Raw genomic sequence first — 21,848 nt, forward strand, 5'->3', positions numbered from 1 at the left:
GTGCCTCACTAAAGTAAGGAAATGAAGCAGTCACATTTACTCCCAGGCTCCTGTGCTTTTCTTTTATTTAGCTTATGGAGTTACAAAGCATAACAGTGGCATTTAAAATGAATCTAAGACACCTACCTGTCTGTTGGAGTGCACTGAGACACGCAACTTAAAAAAAAACACCATGTTTTTTCTTTCTTTGCAAGGGGAGAGAGAAATGTTTGAGTTAAAAAACGACAGAAAATAAATGGAATTCACGGATTCATAATCAGTGAGTACTGGGTGATAACAATAAATTAAAACAAAGCAAAAATGGCTGACTATAACACAAAGATGAATGGTTCTGATTGCACAAGAGATAACTGGATATAGTATACTGAGCTAATTGAACAGTATTTTAAATCAAATGAAATAGCCAGTGAGAAATGAGTGCCAGTTTTGGTAGAAGAGCATACAGTTTGCTTAGAAGTTTAACTGCTCTAACCAATCCAACAAAAATTATCTTTGCAGAAGTAGTGAAGGTAATGCAAGAACATTTAGAATGAAACCATTCTTGATAGCAAAACGCATAATGTTTCACAATCAGAATCAAAGTGAAGGGGAGTCCATTTTGGTGTACATGGCTGAATTGAAGAGGTTTTCTATGCGTTGTCAGTTCAGAGAAGGGCTTAATATTGCACTGGGAGGTTGTTTAGTCTGTGGAACCTAACAAGAAAGCATTTAAAAATGACTCCAAACTGAAGTACAACTCACATTTAAAAGAGCAGTTGAAATCACTGTATCAATGAAAATTGCAGACTTAGGCATGTTAGTTGCGGTCAGGAATGAAAGTGAGAGTGGTTAGGCCACACTTAGACCCCCTCCAGTTTGCCTACCAGCCCCGACTAGGAGTTGAGGATGCCATCGTCTACCTGCTGAACCGTGTCTACGCCCACCTGGACAAGCCGGCAAGCACTGTGAGGGTCATGTTTTTTTGACTTCTCCAGTGCGTTCAACACCATCCACCCTGCTCTGCTGGGTGAGAAGCTGACAGCAATGCAGGTGGATGCTTCCCTGGTGTCATGGATTATTGATTACCTGACTGGCAGACCACAGTACGTGCGCTTGCAACACTGTGTGTCAGACAGTGGTCAGCAGCACTGGGGCTCCACAGGGGACTGTCCTGTCTCCCTTTCTCTTCACCATCTACACCTCAGACTTCAACTACTGCACAGATTTGCCATCTTCAGAAGTTTTCTGATGACTCTGCCATAGTTGGATGCATTAGCAAGGGAGATGAGGCTGAGTACAGGGCTACGGTGGGAAACTTTGTCACATGGTGTGAGCAGAATCAGCTGCAGTTTAATGTGAAAAAGACTAAGGAGCTGGTGGTGGACCTGAGGAGGGCTAAGGCACCGGTGACCCCTGTTTCCATCCAAGGGGTCAGTGTGGACATGGTGGAGGATTACAAGTACCTGGGGATACAAATTGACAATAAACTGGACTGGTCAAAGAACACTGAGGCTGTCTACAAGAAGGGTCAGAGCCGTCTCTACTTCCTGAGGAGACTGAGGTCCTTTAACATCTGCCGGATGATGCTGAGGATGTTCTACAAGTCTGTGGTGGCCAGTGCTATCATGTTTGCTGTTGTGTGCTGGGGCAGCAGGCTGAGAGTAGCAGACACCAACAGAATCAACAAACTCATTCGTAAGGCCAGTGATGTTGTGGGGATGGAACTGGACTCTCTGATGGTGGTGTCTGAAAAGAGGATGCTGTCCAAGTTGCATGCCATCTTGGACAATGTCTCCCATCCACTCCATAATGTACTGGTTAGGCACAGGAGTACATTCAGCCAGAGACTCATTCCACCAAAATGTAACACTGAGCGTCATAGGAAGTCATTCCTACCTGTGGCCATCAAATTTTACAACTCCTCCCTCGGAGTGTCAGACACCCTGAGCCAATAGACTGGTCCTGGACTTATTTCCACTTGGCATCATTTACTTCTTCTTCTTCTTCTTCTTCTTCTTCTTCTTCTTCTTCTTCTTCTTCTTCTTCTTCTTCTTCTTCTTCTTATTATTATTATTATTATATTACTTATGGTTTTATATTGCTATATCTCTAAACTATTCTTGGTTGGTGTGACTGTAACGAAACCCAATTTCCCTCGGGATCAATAAAGGATGTCTGTCTGTCTGTCTGTGAACAAAATTGCAAAGTCTAAACAGGAACCTGCTTGACCAAACAAATTGTGTTATTGTTGTGACAGGGGCTCACATACACTGAACCAATGAAGGTTTAAAGGCAAAACTTACAGAAAATGCAACAAAGTAGAATGTATACAAAGAACATGTCAGACAGACAAAACTAAATAGGCTGCCTAGGGTAGAGGAAAAGATAAAAAGTCAAGGTGCAGCTTCATAGAGAGCACTAATCCACATGCTGTTGATAAAAAATCTGATACTTATAAGAGTGACAGAGAAGTGTGTAGTGTTGAGATTTTCAAAGTGAAAACTAACAAGAGGCAAGCAATATAGGTTTCACTGGAAGTGACTGGCAAATTAATTAAAATGGAATTGGACACTGGCTCAGCCATTTCAATCATGCTGCAAAAATGATTTTGAATGGCATTTCAAAGAACAGAAGCCTGCAGATATCCAACTAAGAACTTACACTGGAGAAAAGATAGCTCCTGTGGGAATGACAAGCAAGAAGCCACATTTGGCTTGCATGTGCTAAGAACAGGAGAGCTGGCATTGTGGGACAATGATTAGTTTTCACATTTCTTGATTGGAGATCTATCCATAATTCACATACTACATCTCCTGCAATAGAGTCAATTGAAAGTGAATTAGGAAAGATACTGAATGATACCACAGCAGTGTTCAAGGATGGTATTGAAAAATGTAAACATATCAAGGGTAAAATAGTGTTGAATGAAAATGTCCCACCAAAGTTTTACGAAAGCCCATCCAATTCTTTACACTGTCCATGATAAAGTAGCCAGTCAGTTAGAATGCATGGAGGCTGAAGAAATTCTTTCCAAGATTGTGTGGAACCTATGGGCAATGCAAGTGGTCGCAGTAGCCAAGAAGAATGGGTCTGTCAGGATCTGTGAATTATTTAACCCAAGCATCTCTTACTGTGGTCACACCATTGACACACAAGTATTACACAAGTCTGCTGAGAAAATTCAAGTAGTGATGGATGATTCAACGTCAAAGGACATGTCATGGTTGTGGTTCTTTTTAGGTTTTATCAATTACTATAACAGCTTCCTGCCAAATCTGACTACTGTTGTCCACTCCTTGAACTCATTACTACAGATCAGGAATAAATAGCAATGGACAAACAATGAGAAGTGGATTTCAGAAAGATTCAAAGGTTAAGTTATTATCAAAGTATACAACTCTGAGGTTCATCTTCTCCAGATAGCCACGAAGCCAAGAAAAAAAGAACAGCAACATGATCATCAACTTCCAAAATACCCTCCCTCTCAAGAAACACAACAAGAACATTAACCCCGATCCCCTTTCCTCTGCACAAAATGCAAAAAGAACATCAGCCTCCAAATCTCCCTCTCTCCACACAAAAAACTAACAATAAAAATGCAACAACATTGATCCCTAGACCCACCTCCCCCGCACAAAATGTTACAAGAACTTCGACCTCCAATTCCCCAGCCCCGCACAGAAAAACAAAAAACAGGCAAAAACACAGAATATTTTTTTAAAAATGATAGAACCATAGTCCATAGTACAAATCCAAAACACTGTCTTGTATTGTCTCATTTACCCTTGGAAAAGGAAATCTCTGAAACATTGACTTTCCACTTGACACATTTTTCCAAATGCAAATCAAAAGTCTGCTTATTATGGCAGCGATGATCCAACGGTAAAATATAATAGACCCCACACTGTCTCATTTCCACATGACAACCCAATATATCTGGAATGCGCAGCTGGAATCCTAGTTCCCCCATTTTTACCAGTGATGGGATGAATTTTCCCTTGATGGAGGTTGCCTTATGTGGGGATTGAGAGTTGTTGTACCATCCAAGCTGAGAGCTAAAGTGTTGGAGGAGCGACATGCCGGTCATCTAAGCATGGTCAAAATGAAAGTGTGGGCTCAGAGCTTTGTCTCGTGGCCTGGAATAGAGCAGCAGATCGACCAGCTCGCCATGCGATATACAGGATGCCAACATGTTCAGAAGATGTGAAGAGCAGTGCCTCTCCATCCCCGGGAATGGCCTGCATTGCCCTGGCAGTGATTCATGTCGATTTTGCCAGACCATTCATGGGCACAGATTTCTTGATTGTAGTGATTGCAGCTACCAAGTGCCTAGAAATGTTTCCAATAACCTCCACTACAGCCTCACACATGGTTGACGTGTAGGGAAGCCTCTTAAGGACTGGTATTCCACAACGCTTCGTCAGTGACAATGGACCACCATTTGTTGAACAGCAGTTTCAGTCATTCCTGAAATTAAGTGGAATCAGAGGTATTACATCTGCTCTGCTTGGCAGTGAGGTTTGTCCAGAGTCTAAAGAACACACTGCAGGCAATGTCAGCCGTGGACACTACCCTGACACTGAATCCGAATCTCGCCAATTTCCTCCTTGTGTATCGCAGTGCAGCACACTCCACAACCAACAACTCACCAGCTGTGCCGTTCCTCAAACCCAATCCCAGAAGGAGTTTGCAGGACAAACAACTCAGACAAATTGAGGGCTCCTCAAACAAGGAGGTCTGATGCTTCACACCCTGACAAACTACTGCAATGGCCGACAGCGTTGTTAAGAAAGCGTGTGGTGTGTTAGCATTCATCAGCAGTGGGACTGAGTTTAAGAGCCGTGAGGTAACGTTACAGTTATATAAGACCTCGGTCAGACCCCGCTTGGAGTTCTGTGTTCAACTCTGGTCCCCAGTGCAGGAACAATGTGGATACTATGGAAAGACTGCAGAGGAGATTTACAGTGATGTTACCCAGATTGGAGAGTGTGCCGTATGAGAATGGTTGAGTGAACTTGGCTTTTTTCCCTTGAAGCAATAGAAGCTGCGGGGTGACCAGACAGAGGTGTATAAGATGATGAGAGGCATTGATCGTGTGGATAGCCAGAGGCTTTTTCCCAGGGCTGAAATGGCAAACACGAGAGGACATAGTTTTAAGATGCTTGGAAGGAGGTACAGAGGTGACGTCAGGGGTAAGTTTTTCACGCAGAGAGTGGTGGGTGCGTGGAATGCACTGCTGGCAATGGTGGTGGAGGAGTATACAATAGGGTCTTTTAAGAGACTCTTAGATAGGTATATGGAGCTTAGAAAAATAGAGGGCTATGCGGTAGGATACTACTAGGCTGTTTCTAGAATAGGTTACATCGTTACTTCGTCAGCACAACACTGTGGGTCAAAGGGACTATAATGTGCTGTAGATAACTATGTTCTATGTTCTATACTATGGAGGAGGCCCCTGAACCTGAGATTGTTTCACAGTCACAAGTTTCATCTGCTAAGCAGATTGACCACCACACCTAACTTGTGTCAAGAAAGAAGTTAGCCCACAAGAGTAAGAAATCCTCTACAACAATTAAATCCTTAGGCCTGAATAGGTCAATTTATAATTTATTATACTTATACTGTGGATGTCCAAAGAGTAGGTGTATTATATCATACTCTTTATGTATGAAAACTTCCAAGGAAGGTTAATACATTTAATACACACACACACACACACACACACACACACACACACACACACACACACACACACACACACACACACACACACACACACACACACACACACACACACACACACACACACACACACACCTGGAAATTTTCATGTTTTATTGTTTTACAACATTGAATCAGAATGGATTTAATTTTTTTTTGACACTGATCATCAGAAAAAAATGTCAAAGTGAAAGCAGATCTCCACAAAGTGATCGAAGTTAATTACAAATATAAAAGACAAAATAATTGGATTGCATAAGTATTCACCCCCTTTAATATGACACATCAAATCGTTACTAGTGCAGCCAGTTGGTTTTTGAAGTCACATAATTGGTTACATGGAGATCACAAGTGTGCAGTCAAGTGTTTCAATTGGTTCTAGTAAAAATACACCTGCATCTGGAAGCTCCTACTGTTGGTGAGTCAGTATCCTGGCAAAAGCTACACCATGAAGATAAAGAACAGCTCAAGCAACTCCATGAAAAGCACAAGTCAGGAGATGGATACAAGAAAATTTCCAAGTCACTGAATATCCGTTGGAGTACAGTTAAGTCAAACTGAATCAGAATCAGCATCAGGTTTATTATCACCAGTGTGTGAAGTGAAATTTGTTAACTTAGCAGCAGCAGTTCAATGCAATATAGAAGAAAAAATTAAAATAATAATAAATAAATAAACAAATCCTATTCAGTATACTTTATACAGTATATGAATAGATTAAAAGTTGTGCAAACAACAGAAATACCATATACTTTTTTTTAAAAGTGAGGCAGTGTCCAAGGGTTCAATGTCCATTTAGGAATCAGATGGCAGAGGGGGAAGAAGCTGTTCCTAAATCGCTGACTGTGTGCCTTCAGGCTCCTGTACATCCTACCTGATGGTAACAGTGAGAAAAGGGCATGCCTTGGGTGCTGGAGGTCCTTAATAATGGATGCTACCTTTCTGAGACACTGCTCCTTGAAGACGTCCTGGGTTCTTTGTAGGCTAGTACCCAAGATGGAGCTGACTAGATTTACAACCCTCTGCAGCTTCTTTCAGTCCTGTTCAGTTGCCCCCACCCCATACCAGACAGTGATGCAGTCTGTCAGAATGCTCTCCATGGTACATCTACAGAAGTTTTTAAGTGTATTTGTGGACATACCAAATCTCTTCAAACTACTAATGAAGTATAGTCACTGTCTTGCCTTCTTTATAACTGCATCAATATGTTGAGACCAGGTTAGATCCTCAGAGATCTTGACACCCAGGAACTTGAAACTGCTCACTCTCTCCACTTCTGATCCCTGTATGGGGATTGGTATGTGTCCCTTCATCTTACCCTTCCTGAAGTCCACAATCAGCTCTTTCATCTTACTGACTTGAGTGCCAGGTTGTTACTGTGGCACCACTCCACTAGTTGGCATATTTCACTCCTGTGTGCCCTCCTGTCACCACCTGAGATTCTACCAACAATGGTTATATCGTCAGCAATTTACAGTTGGTATTTGAGCTATGCCTAGCCACACAATCATGGGTATATAGAGAGTAGAGCAGTGGCCTAAGCACACATCCCTGAGGTGCACCAGTGTTGATCGTCAATGAGGAGGAGGTGTTATCACCAATCCACACAGATTGTGGCCTTTTGGTTAGGAAGTCGAGGATCCAATTTCAGAGGGAGGTACAGAGGCCAATGTTCTGCAACTTCTTAATCAGGATTGTGGGAATGATAGAAAATCATTAAGAAATGGAATGAATATGGCACAGCTATAAATCTGCCTAGAGAAGGCCATCCTCAAAAGCAGAGTGACCATGCAAGAAGGAGACTAGTGAGCAAGGCCACCAAGAGACCTATGAAAACTCTGGAGGAGTTACAAGCTTCAGTGGCTGAGATGGGAGAGACTGCTCATACAACAACTGTTGCCCGGGTGCTTCACCAGTTATAGTTCTATGGGAGAGTGGCAAAGAGATAGCCTTTGAAAAAACTCACATGAAATCTCAGCTAGAGTTTGCCAGAAGTCATGTGGGAGACTCTGAAGTCAGCTGGAAGAAGGTTCAATGGTCTGATGAAACCAAAATTGAGCTTTATGGCCATTAAACTTAACACTATGTTTGGCATAAGCCAAACCCCACATGTCATCAAAAACAGACCATCCCAATTGGCATGGAGGCAGTTGCATCATGCTATGGGGATGCTTCTCTGCAGCAGGCCCTGGATGGCTAGTGAAGGTAGAGGGTAAAATGGATGCAGCAAAATACAGGGAAACCCTGGAGGAGAACCTGATACAGTCTGCATGAGAACTGTGACTTGGGAGAAGATTTCTTTTCCAGTAAGACAAAGATCCCAAGTATAAAGCCAAAGCTACATAGGAATGGGTTAAAAACAACAAAATTAATATCTTGGAGTGGCCAGAATCTTACAGAGCTTGAGCAGTTTTGTAAAGAAGAATGGGGAAGAATTGTTGCATTCAGACGTGCAAAGCTGATACAGACCTATCCACACAGACTTGAGGCTGTAATTGCTGCCAAAGGAGCATCTACTAAGTACTGACCTGAAGAGGGTGAGTAATTATGCAACCAGTTATTTTGTGTTTCATAATTGTAATACATTTAGACGAATTTGTAGGAATTTGTTTTCACTTTGACACAAAGAAAGTCTTTTCTGTTGACCAGTGTCAAAAAAGCCAAATTAAATCCGCTTCCTGGGCGGTGGGTGGGGGTGAGGTGAGTACTTTTTATAGGCACTGTAAATTGAGATGCATTCTATATTGAGCTGTAGTTTATAGCTAATATGAAGGAATGCTTATTTAATATTTCAGTAATATTTGAGTAAACTGTAAATTTATTGTTTGATTAAGCATTCTTTGTTTACATAATTTATTACAGGCTATATGTAAAAGTACATGAATTGCATAAGTCATCACTTCATTGCATCATAAGTGCGCGCCTCACTGAATTAACAAAATGAAATAGAAACGTTTTTCCCCAGGCACCCATGTTTGTCTTTCAATTAATTTATGAAGTTACAAAACATAGGAATTGTAATGCAGGTGATACAGTTGAATAAATACAATAATCTATTGAGACCAATAACATTTACAAACTCAGACTCCATGCAAATTAATTCACATTCATTTTCGATGAAATGGAAGCACGATTGTGTTAAAGTAGATCTATCAATGTGAATCAGTTCAACGTGTCTTCCATCAGACATAAGCAAGGAGCAGGAAAGGTCATCCAGTATATTTTATCTTATCTGTCCATCTTCATTACCCTATGTAGACCATTTTCTTCAATTTCCTGTCTTGGAACTGCAATTGCATTCTTGTGAAGTAGAAATTGCTTTTGTGAAGTAGAAGGCTGTCATTTATTTTCCAAATATTTCAATCAAGCTGCATTTGCTGCTTGACTTGAAATCAATTCCATCAAATCCAATATTAGCTCTGTTATTTTAAAAACTGTGACAGGTGGGATTTCCTTTTTGAGGGAATGATTATTCTGGAAGTTTGTGCCCATAAATATCTTGTCAAAAAGTTGAAATTTCTCCTGAACTTCACTCAAACTCGTTCAATATTGCCAAATGCAAAAACTTGAATCAACACAGTCAGGCATCATTTCAAAGGCTAATTCTTTTTTTTTATTAAATAATCTTCACCTTAAAAATGTTCCATTCTATATTTAAGAGTGGAAGAATTTGGTTAAGCAGCTGCAAATGGGTTTATCACAAAAAAATGCATGTGTCAATCCACTAACGCAGTGTTTTTACAACTGGACCAAAAGATCACAGAAGTTTTAAAATCAGTGAATGCAAATTGTGCTTAAAAGTCCACAAACTTTTGACAGTTATGCTTACATTGGCAGAAGTATGCTGAAAAACAAAATAGATCATACATCCTACAGAGAGTGGCATAAATGACTTGCTGACATTTCAATAAGGGAAGTAACCTACTCTGCAAACCGTGGCATGAGATCTTTATTCTATTTAAATTGGCGAAGTGGGACTATGTCTTAACCAAAATCCTTTTTGTAACATACAGGTGCGTCACCCTATATGACGTAGTAAAATCCTTGAGTGGAATCTGACTGCTGGCAAGATTGATCAGAGGCAGGATTGCTCCACTGAGTGAAAAACTGATAAATTCTGTCTTGGAGAGAAAAGAAACATAAAGCGGGCTTTAAGGATGAAGATTAAGATTAGTTTTATTTGTCTCTCTCACACACACACACACACACACACACACACACACACACACACACACACACACACACACACACACACACACACACACACACACACACACACACACACACACACACACACACACACACACACACACACACTGCGATGCCTTGTTTGAGTTAATCAAATCACTGGAGACTGTGCTGGGCCATTGGTAACTGTTGCAATGCTTCCAGGGGCAACATAACATCCCACAATTCATTAACCCTAGCCATATATCTTTGGGAGAAAATGGGAGGAACCAGAGCACCCAGAGTAACTGATGTGAGAAGAATGTACAAATTCCTTACAGCCAGCGGGAGTTGAATCTGATCAGTGAAAGGTGGTGCTATGAAACAATCCCCCAATCTCACTGCTCCCATGCCTTCTGCCCTTTGTATTGCCCAAGTCACAGGTAAACATGAAAACTATTGAGCTCCCTGTCTGAAAACAACAGAAACAGTGACATGCAAGTGATGAAACAAAGACTTATTCAATGAAAAGTCATCCAAGGTAGAAGCTGGTTCTGTATTGCGTAAACAGGTGAAAGTTCAATTCCAATATTTCATTAAATTTAATCATGCAAAGTAGGAATCACTAAGAATGGAGAAACAAAATTATGCAGGTGGAAGACCATCTTTTGATGTCTACCAAGCTGGGCTGTTTAGGTCTTATTAGGTTCTTGAGTATCAAAAGTTACGGGGAGATGGCAGACGAATGGGGTTGAGAGGAATGATAAATCAGCCAATAGTCGAGCAGACTCAATAGGCCTAATTCTGCTGCTATGTCTTATGGTATTGGGCTGTCCCTTGTGAGTCCCCTGTTGGGAGTGGTGGAGACCTCTGGGAGATGGAGTTGCTGCATTTATGATGCTCGTTGTCCCTTGAAATATTCTGATCCAATATTTACACGGCCGTCAAGACTCACCACAGAATACAATGCAGCATTGCAGATGTTCCCGGATTTTCTCTGTTCTCTGCCTGGGAAATCTGCAGATTAAGCAGCAGGTCAAACCTGGGCAATGCTCCCATTCAAAGGAATGGGGGGAAATCAGCTGCTGCGTGAAATGTAAGTGGAGATTTATGGATTAATTTAATTAGCTCCATTGTGTGGGTGTCCACACTGGTGTTTTCCCTTCTTCAACATTGTTTTATTTCCTGACATATCCTGAAGCTATTTACTTTCAATAATAGTGACCCTGGGGTGGGGCAAAACCAGCTGTCACAGACATTCTGTGAAGGCAGAACTACTTCATCCCAAACTGTGGGAGGTGAAAACCACAGCCATCTTAGAAGAAGCAGCAGGCCTCAGTGGCCTGTGATCTCTATGTAAAAAAATAGATCTGTACCTTAGTATTTTTAAAATTTTAAAGTCCTATCCGTCTCCAGACCTTTTCCACTTTGAGTCTGCCCAGTGGAAACCCAATACTGCGTCCCAATAAATATTGGACTTAGAACATTACAGCACCGAACAGACCCTTTAACCAAATCTTTAAACAACACTTTAACCGAACAGATCTTTAACCAGCTCTAAGATCAATCTAACCCATCCCTTCAACATAGCCCTGCAGTTCTGCAGTCCTTTTAGTGTAAGTGCTCTCTCAATGCTGTTGCCAGTTGAGTTCCAGGATGAGGACCTCACCTTATGTTTCTCCAAGTCAGGATAATGCTTGACTATGAAGAGATATGTGGCGGTGTTCCCTGTGCCTGTTCCCCTTTTCCTCCTTGACATTAGAGTTGGCAAGGAGCTGTGGAATAAACCAAGCTGAGTTAATCTAGTGCATACTAATGGTACATACTAAAACAAAAGTTAGTTATAGTTGTTCCTCTCTGCACCTTGTGGAGTATAGGGTGGCAACTTTACTGTTTCATTAGTAATTTGTCTGTTTTTTACGAGGCCGAGTTGCTTGTTCGGCGCTCACGAATGGGAAGCGTGCAAGGAGCTGGCCAGATTCGAAGCAGGAACTAACTCGTCTTGAAGTCCGGTGCTGATGCCAAACTCCTGTTTGATTTCGGTCTTCTGGAGTATAGCTGACCGTATGGGTTTCCTCTCACATTCCAAAGATATATGGGTTGGTAGCTTAATTGGTTACATGGGTGTAATGTGTGATGTGGGGCTCTTTGAGCCGGCACGGCCTGTTACCGAGCTGTATCTCCAAATAAATAAAAATGAAACATAAGTTGCTGTGATCTCTTTACAGCTAAATTAGTTTTGTAAGCATGGAACTGTTCCGTATCACAGCCAAAAACATATCTAGATGTTTTTAATTCAACTGAATTTATTTCCAGGGTTGTTCACTCTCTCTTTAAAAGGTGAAACCAGGGCAGCCTGAGAGGGTGTGGTGGCTGTTTCTGAAATATTTCTGTCAGCTGGCTGAAAATGTGAGGAAGTCCGATCGTCTTGGTTTGGACACTTTTGGATGATATACACCATTAATTCTTCTCTCAATTTATTTTCTCTCCAAACCAAGCACAGTATCTATAATGATATTTTGTGTAGATTCGCCAGAAAGAGGCCAACACATGTCATATATTAAAATAATCCTATATTCTTCTTACAGATTATAGGTAATTTCACCAGCTTTTCATGGTTTAAATGCAGATTACCTCTTCAAAGTATCTTAACATTTACAATAACAGTCAAACAATTTTACCATAAATACTATGAAAAATAGCACTCTTGGCACAGTAATCTGGCTGTAATGAATGTCCCAGTGTACTTTACTCTTGAACTGGTGTCCAGCTGATTACTGCATGAGCCCTTAATCTACTAGAGCTTTCCTATTCCAAAGTAAAGTATGCCAAAGCATTTATGATAGCTATCAAGAGCTCAAATCAATTCAAAACTGAAGCCATATTATCCAGCCATTGAGCAATTTTCGTTCTAAATTTATTACAAAGACACCAATTCAAATATAAGCCATTCTGCTGGCCAGTTCTCACTGTTCTGGGCTTAAATAATAGTTTAGCTTTGATGGTTTGTGACATGCATTAGGTTTGCTCATTCTATTTCTAAAAGTCTGCGTTTGCATAAATTATTTCACAGTGCCTATGCATGTTACCAGTATATTCAGATAAAATTGACCCATCATATTTTGTCTTTCGTGCATGCTTTGAAAGGGAGAATAACACTACACCTACCCAAATCCCTGCAGCATCTAGCGATCCTGTGATCTCTGTCTTGGAAACCGATATCAGAACAGCCTTCAAGAGAGTGAAACCTCGCAAGGCGTCAAGCACGATGATTACTTGGCATGTTACTGAGAACCTGCTTCAACCAGTTGGCTGGAGTGATCAAGTACATCATCAACCTCTCACTGCTGCAGTTGGAGGTTAGCACCTGCTTCAAAATAGCATGAGCTGCCTATCACTTGGCAGCAATGCCTATCACTTACAAAACTATCACTTGGTAGGATTCACATCTGCTGCGATGAAATTCTTGGGGATGTTGATCATGGCTGCAGTTATCTCCTGCCTAAGCAAGTTCAATGGCTCCATTTAATATCAGAGGATGTATACAGTGTACAACCTGAAATTCTTACTCTCCACAAGCATCCATGAAACAGAAGACAACCCCAAGATACCTGGACCCACTGCAGTTTGTCTACCACCACAACAGGTCTACAGCGGACACAACCTCATTGGCTCTCCATTCAGCTTTATAGCACCTGGACAACAATAAAGCTTCAGTCAGGCTGCAGCTTATGGATTACAGCTCAGTGTTCAACACTACCATCCTTTCAAACTTCAAACCTGGGCTTCTGTCTTTCCTTCTGCAACTGAGTCGTTGACCTCCTCATTAGGAAACCACAGTCAGTGCATTTTGGATGAGGAGGTGCACGAGAGTGAGGTGTATCAGCTGGTGGAGTGGTGCCACAGCAACAACTTTGCACTCAGCATCAGCAAGACCAAGAAACTGATAGTGGACTTCAGAAAGGGAAGTCAGGAGAACGCACAACAGTCATCATCCAGGGATCAGCACCTTCAAGCTCTTGAAAGGAAGCATCTCAGAGGGTATATCCTGGGCCCAGCACATTGATGCAATTAAGAAGAAGGCACAAAGAAGCTATACTACAAACGTACATTAGGAATTTGTGGAGATCTGGTTTGTCACCAAATGTCTATAGATGCACGGTAGAGAATGTTCCGGCTGGTTGCATCTCCATCTGGTATGGAGGCTCCAGTATTCAGGATTGAAAGTGTATTAACTCACCCAGTTCCATCACAGGGACAGTCTTCCCCACAACTGAGGACATCTTCAAAAGATGGTCTCTCAAGAATGTGGCATCCTTCCTTAAGGACCGTCACCATTCGGGCCAAGCCGCCCTTCCCATTGTTACCACCAGAGAGGAGGTTCTGGAGCCTGAAGACACAAACTCAACATTTTAGAAACAACTTCTCCCCTCCGCCATCAGATTTGGGAATGGTCCATGAACACCACCTTGCATTGCTCTATTTATCATTTATTTATTGTAGTAATTTTTATGTTGTGCACTGTATAGCTGCTGCAAATAGGCTCCGAAGCATTTGGGCTTTCACAGACAGACAATGTAACAGTTTCTTCCCCCAAGCTAACAGACTCCTCAATACCTGAAGCCTGGACTGACACCTTGCCCTATTGTCCTGTTTATTATTTATTGTAATTGCCTGCACTGTTTTTGTGCACTTTATGTAGTCCTGTGTAGGTCTGTAGTCTAGTGTAGCTTTCTCTGTGTTTTTTTTTACATAGTTCAGTCTAGTTTTGTACTGTGTCATGTAACATCATGGTCCTGAAAAACATTGTCTCATTTTTACTATGTACTGTACCAGCAGTTATGGTCGAAATGACAATAAAAGTGACTTGACTTGAAAACAACAAATTTCATAACATACATCAGAGAGAATAAACCTGATTCTGATTCAGCACTTCTAAATCTCATTTTCCCTTTCAAGTCAATCTATGAATGATTCATTAAAATTATCTTAAAATCAATTTGGAGACTGTATATAAATTATGTTGATCTCCAGGCACTTGAGTGACAAAGCATCCTTGTGATTGTCATTGTTAGACAATTCTAAGTGCTTGAAATGTGATACCAATTGACAGAAATATGTTTGCACAGTTGCTGTAATAATACTGTGTTTTTGTGCAAGTATTTTCAACTGTTGTATGATGTACCGTGTAATGAATTTTTTCCACAGCATTTTCTTTCTTCAATATGAGTTTCAGGAGAATACTGAGAGTGGTTTGTACTGTCAAAGGCCCCATCATTTTGGATGAGATATTAAACCTGTCTGCTCTCTCGGCCAAACATTAAAGGTTTCATGACAAATCTCTGAAGAGAAGTAGCTGAATTTTCCCTGATGTCCTGCTCAAAAGTAAAGAGCAGTTTTCCTACCATACCCTGATTTTTAAAAAATACAAATGCTTCTGGAAACTTTATAGCAGCGAACATATTAAAAAGTATAAACAATCATATAAAAATGATCAATCTAAAGCTGGAAGTTGTAATTTCTATATGACATTGTGCTCTTTGAAGTAGCCGATCAATTTGTCCGAAGAGGAATTCCAGGCCACGTTCAGAGTGGAAGAGCGGAGCCATCACATGGGTAACACCAAATTTCCAACCTATTCGCCTGTAAGCTTTTCACTCAGACATCTGGTGACAATATTTCTTCATGATTCAATGTTGAGGATGTGGCCAAGGGAATGGCATTGATTCACAAACCTCAATCTCAACTTGAAGTGCCAATTTGTTCGTAGAATTTGGAAAGATTGGGATTTTGCACAGAGGACAAGTTTTATTAACTAAGAATAGTTGATGGCTGTTTATTGATTTAACATTAAACCGCTGATACTCAGCTGCAGCAAGTGAAATACTTTTCCCAAGAGATAAATGCACTATCACTACACAGATGACATATCTGGTAGCAGCCAAGTATGTCAGCTACAGGATTAATGTCCCACCTTCCTACATTGGGTTCTGGAAGATTTTTCTGACCTATCCATTTGAAAAAGATAAGGAAATTTGCTGTTTTCAATACCCTGTCGTTAACAGCACCCAAATGCCTTTTTTAGATCTACAATTACAGTCTCTCTGGGAGGCACTTTTGGCAAAACTTTCATCCATAAACAACAATCTACAATCATTCAGACTGTCACCGTACTGATATGTGAGAAGCATATGGTGCCATCTTTAGGATGACTTTTTAAAATGGCAACCTACTGAACAGAAAAGAGTTTATGGTTATACTTCAAAAGATGCACAGGAGGACTTTCCTGGTACCCAGCAAATATTTATCTCTCAGTCAGCATCACTAAAATATAACTGACCTTAACTTAAGCACCACAATATTTGAAGAAGTTTGATGTGAGAAATTGCCTTTTGCCTTGTCTGCACTGCAAGAAAAGCAGTGCTCCCATGCTTCAGTGGAATGTCCTGAGAGGGATGTGAATGCAGGTATATAAATGGGAAATTTTCTCTTCAACAGCCTTCTGAATCACAACTCCATCACGTTGTCGTTCTCAGCTATCTATCCTGCAAACACACCAATCCTTTCCTTTTCAGTGAATATATCTCCTATCCCCATCTATCCTGTCTCTACTGCATTTCCCTCTCTGTGTGATGAATGTTGTTCTTCTCCCTCATAGTTGGAATAGTCCAGTTAATAACCTGTCACGTGGATTTTTAATAGCTCATTGTGGTATTCCGGATTCATTCATTATGAGCCATGTTGTATGACATAAGCGATCACGGTCTTTCCACGACCATGATTGTTCTTTGCAATTTTTTCTACAGAAGTGGTTTGCCATTGCCGCCTTCCGGGCAGCGTCTTTAGAAGATGCATGACCTCAGCCATACTCTCCAGAGACTGCCTGACATCATCGATTGCAAACACAGGATTTGTGACATGCACTAGCTGCTCATACGACCATTCACCACCTGTTCCCATGGCTTTGCGTAACCGTGATCAGGGGGTTTAAGCAGGTGTTAGATCTTGCTCACAGGTGTCCTGCAGGCTAGTGGAGGGAAGGAGCACCTTCTACCTCTTTCGGTAGAGATGTTTCTCCACCCCGCCACCCTGGTATTCTGCATATGTGTCTGTAACTACACTGGAAAAAGATTCAGGGGAAGCAGTCATTTTTTGCGGTCATTAAGGAGGTCAGGCAAGAAGCATATTCTCCTTCTGGGGAGTTTGTAGATGCTCATCCAGTCCAGGTATGACTATTAGAGATAGCACAGTACCATAGCAGTTAGTGTAACACTTTTACAGGACCAGCTGTAAGATCAGAGTTCAAATCCTGATGCTGTCTGGATGGAGTTCGTACGTTCTCCCTGTGGCCACCTGGGTCTCCTCTGGGTGCTGCTGCTTTCTCCCACGCTCTAAAGACTTAAAGTTAGAATTTACAGGTTGTGGGTATGCTAGAACATGGCGAGATTTATGGGCTGCCCAGCACAATCCTGGCTGATTTGATTTGACATTAATGGCACGTTTAGATGCGCATGTCTAAAATTAAAGCTAATTGTTATTCTTATCTTTAATCTCTGCTTTATATTTTCTCTCAAAGGCAGAGTTTATAATTTTTTCACTCAATGGATCCAATCTTCCCTCTGAGACTTTAAACGTGTGCTCTTCTCTGTCCTGCCAGGGCTGTCCTCTCTAATTAAAAGATGCAATCTCAAATATGAGCCTGACTTTTAATAGAATTGAAAGGGGTGTACTCTTCAATAAAATGCATCACTTCCTCTACTCTCTGTATCCCCATGACTGTGTCACCACCCACAGTTCCAATCTGCTAATTAAATTTGCTGATGATACAACACTGATTGGCCTAATCTCAAATAATAACTAGGCAGCCTACAGAGAAGAAGTCATCACCCTGACATAGTGGTGTCAAGAAAACAACCTCTCCCTCAATGTCACAAAAAAAAAGGAGCTGGTTGTGGATTTACAGGAGGAATGAAGGTGGGATAACCCCTATTGACATCAATGGATCTGGGTTTGAGAGGGTGAACAGCTTTAAGATTCTTGATATATACATCACCGAGGATCTCATGTGGTCTCTACATGCAGGCTGTGTGGTGAAAAAAGTACAGCAGTGCCTCTTTCACCTCAGGTGGTTGAAGAAGTTTGGTATGGGACCCAAATCCTAAGAACTTCCTACAAGTGCATAATTGAGAGCATCCTGACTGGCTACATCACTGCCTGCTATGGGAACTGTACTTCCCTCAATCGCAGGACTCTGCAGAGAGTGGTGCAGACAGCCCAGCACATCTGTAGATGTGAACTTCCCACAGTTCAGGACATTTACAAAGACAGGTGTGAGAAAATGGCTCGAAGGATCACTGGAGACCTGAGTCACCCCAACCACAAACTGTTCCAGCTGCTGCCATCCTGGAAACTGTACCGCAGCATAAAAGCCAGGACCAACAGGCTCTGCAACAGCTTCTTCCACCAGGCCATCAAACTGATTAATTCATGCTGATACAATTGTATTTTTATGTAGTATTGACTGTCCTGTTGTACATACTACTTATTATAAATTACTATGATTGCACACTGCACATTTAGATGGAGACATAACATAAAGATTTTTACTCCTCATGTATATGAAGGATGTAAGTAATAAAATCAAGTCAAAAGTTGGACATTGTCCTTCAAACCCAATTAGCTTTCCTTCTATTTAACTTTTGAGTAAGTACATAGATGAGTTTTTGGGGACATTGGACAACCACAGAAAGTGGTCTAAATAGTTTAATCCTTAGAGTAAGTGCATTGATTGTGTACATAGAAAAGCTGGGGATTCTGCTAACTGAGAACATTAGGCTATACATAAATGTTCCTTCTATGCTTGTAGCTGTAGGAGGTCAATCGTCTATCTACATACTTTTGCTGCAGGTCAGTGTTCTCACTATAACCACTTTCAGCTGCTGAATCATATGACTTTCCCTCCTTCATACTGTAAGATATGGGAATGTCCAGTGATTATTGCAGATCCTCAGATAATGTACTTCTTTGTTCCTGCAAGATTCATTCAGGCAATACTTAGGTTGGGTTTGAGAATGACCAAATATTATTCACAGAATGAAAGTGCTAGGCCAGGGCAAAGTTCTCCAACAAGCAAGAATTTAATTAAATCACTTCAGACTCTTCGACATTAAGATCAATAATTTTTCCCCATTATCTCTATCCTGTTGATCAACAGTGACCTAAAATTTATGAGGACCAGTCATTAATATTATGCTACAAGAATAGTTTTGAAGAATGATATTCCATGACAAATGACTCATCTCCAAACTCCTCAAACACATTCAACCATCCAAAAGCCACCCTAAATAAATTTTTGCCCTACTAACCATACACTCAGTGGTCACTTTATTAGGTACATCGGTGTACCTGCTTTTTAATACAAATATCTAATCAGCCAATCATATAGCAGTAACTCAATGCATAAAAGCATGCGGACATGGCCGAGAGGTTCAGTTGCTGTTCAGGCCAAACATTGGAATGGGAAAGAAATGTGATCTAAGTGACTTTAACCATGAAAGGTTGGTGCCAGACAAGGTGGTTTGAGTATCTTCGAAACTGCTGATATCCTAGTGTTTTCATACATAGCAGTAGAACGTAGAATAGCACAACACAAGAACAGGCCCTTCAGCCCATAATGTTGGTGCCAGATGGGGTGGTTTGAGTATTTGAGAAACTGCTGTTCTTCTAGGATGCTCATGCATAACAAAAGAACATAGAAAAGCCTGGCAAATGAACAGGCCCTTCACCCCATAATGAACCAATTAAATTAGTAATCACCTGGCTAACTAAATTATCCTCTCTGTCCACACAATGTCTATATTCTTCCATTTTCCTCAAACTCATGTCCCTCTGTAAACACTTCACTAATGTTTCTACCTCTAGCACCACACCAGGCAGTGCATTCCAGGCACACACCACTCCTGTGTAAAAACTTTCCCCCTCTCACCTTAATTGCATGCCCTCAGGTATTAGACATTTCAACCCTAGGAAAAAGATATTATCCGTTGACTCTATTGATGCCTCTCATAATCTTATAAACCTCTATCAGATCTCCCCTCAACCTCCGTCACTCCAACATTAGTGTTTACAGAGGATGGTGCGAAGAACAAGAAACGGCCAGTGCGCAGCATTTCTGTGGGTAAAAGCATCTCATTAATGAGTGAGGTCAGAGGAGAACGATCAGACTGGTTCAAGCTGACAGGAAGGTGACAGTAATTCAAATAACCATGCAGTAGTGGCGTGCGGAAGAGCACCTCTGAACACGCAATGCATCAAATCCTGAAGTGGATGGGCTGCAGCAGCAGAAGACCATGAGCATACACTCTGTGTATTTTCCTCTTAACAGATGAAAGAAAGCATTGGGAAACATTAATGAGAGATTTGTATAAATAGTCTCTTGATCAGGGTTTTGCAACCTCCTTTATGCCATGGACCCCTACCATTAACTGAGGAGTCTATGGACCCCAGGTTAGGAACCCCTGCTCTAGACCATTTAGCTGATAGGCAAATGAGCATTTTTGAAGCTAACAGTGCTATTTTTTGTTAATTCATCTTTATTTATATATTCAGTTATATTGAAGGCATCTTTAACATTATTCCACATACAGAATCAGAAAACAATACTACAAGCTATGTACTTTAATATCGGTTAATTCTATATTGAAAACTCAGAAAATTCATCAGGCAACATGACCCATCACAATGTACCGAATACTGTGATGAAGATAGGAGGTTTTATTTTTTTTAAAGTATAATTTGAGAGCCATTTGACCCATTTAGTAGGTAAGTGACTGATTAATTATTCACAATCATAACTAATTGGATTTGTGACAAAAGGCCCTTGAATCATATCATTGATATGGGATAGCTCAATTTCGTCCTGAGGAGCCTGAGTGGTGAAGGTAAATGAAGCCAGTCTGCAAAAATGTAATAGTGTCCTGACAGACATTGCTTCTGTCCTGTGATTGGTCTGCAATGACATCACAGTGTGTGTGTGATCAAGGATAAAGAAGGTCATTCACCAAGTCTGACAAAAGAAAGTAGCTTTGTGTGAGAAATTGCACAGAGCTTGATGAGATTTTTAGGCATAAAGGCAGCACAATTCTACTTCATATACATGGGCTTATTGAATTTATACCTAGAAAAGTCTTTTGTTACTTTCAGTAACATGTTACATCAGTTGCTAGAACCTCTTTCTAGTATAATGTCTAATTCTTACTATAAAACATCAAATCTTATTTTTCTAGCCCATTAAGTATTATAAAATTTAAAAAATATTTCTCACTATCACTTTTCAAACAGCAATGAAAAATATGCTTTTAAATGAAGGAAAAAATTTGAAGTCATTTTTTTCACTGCTCTCAAAGAGGAACGAGCATTTCAATTATAATTGCTGACCTCAATGAGGTAACGGTCTGGCCTCAAAATCCTAGGTGAGATTTCAAGTGACATTAATAAAGTTAAGTGTTTTCTGTTTGGATTATTGCCTATTCTTCTCAGCACATTAACTCCAAAAGGATTATAAAGAACTAAACATAATTCCAGTTACAACATCAGCAACCATAACCAACAGGAGAAAAAAAGCTCTCCCTTCTCTCATTACAACATTCTTCTTTTATTTTAGGCAGCACCTCATGATTGAGGCAGATTTTCCTTCACTTGGACTTTGGTGGTTTCGAAGTGACTGATGAGGCGAGTGTAGGAACCTCAAAGACTTCCATTGTTGGGGCAGGAAGCACTTTATGGGATAAATGACTAGGTACCTTAAAGATGTTGTGCATTTTCAACCACTTACCCAGGGGTTCCATGAAATCCCAGATTACTGTGAGTGATCAAGGGGTGAGAATTCCCAAGAATTGACTGGGAACTAGCATTCTTCCAAGGAGATACTGAAAATATGCTGTGAACACTTCCTCTGTCCGCCTCACCATCTGTACCCATGA

At 40.9% G+C, this 21,848-nt stretch overlaps 1 long non-coding RNA gene across 1 annotated transcript in view; it reads right to left on the reverse strand.

The window, feature by feature from the left end:
• Positions 1–13,150, reverse strand: part of LOC140713986 (uncharacterized) — a 44,438-nt gene extending 31,288 nt beyond the window's left edge. Inside the window, exons 1-2 of the long non-coding RNA XR_012095798.1 lie at positions 13,036–13,150; positions 11,537–11,642 (exon numbers count right to left, since the gene is read on the reverse strand). This is a non-coding gene — a long non-coding RNA (uncharacterized lncRNA). The remainder of the gene's footprint in view (positions 1–11,536; positions 11,643–13,035) is intronic.
• Between the last annotated feature and the right edge of the window lie 8,698 nt (positions 13,151–21,848).

This window comes from Hemitrygon akajei, chromosome 20 (assembly GCF_048418815.1).
Source record: "Hemitrygon akajei chromosome 20, sHemAka1.3, whole genome shotgun sequence".
In the NCBI taxonomy this organism is placed as follows: Eukaryota; Metazoa; Chordata; class Chondrichthyes; order Myliobatiformes; family Dasyatidae; genus Hemitrygon; species Hemitrygon akajei.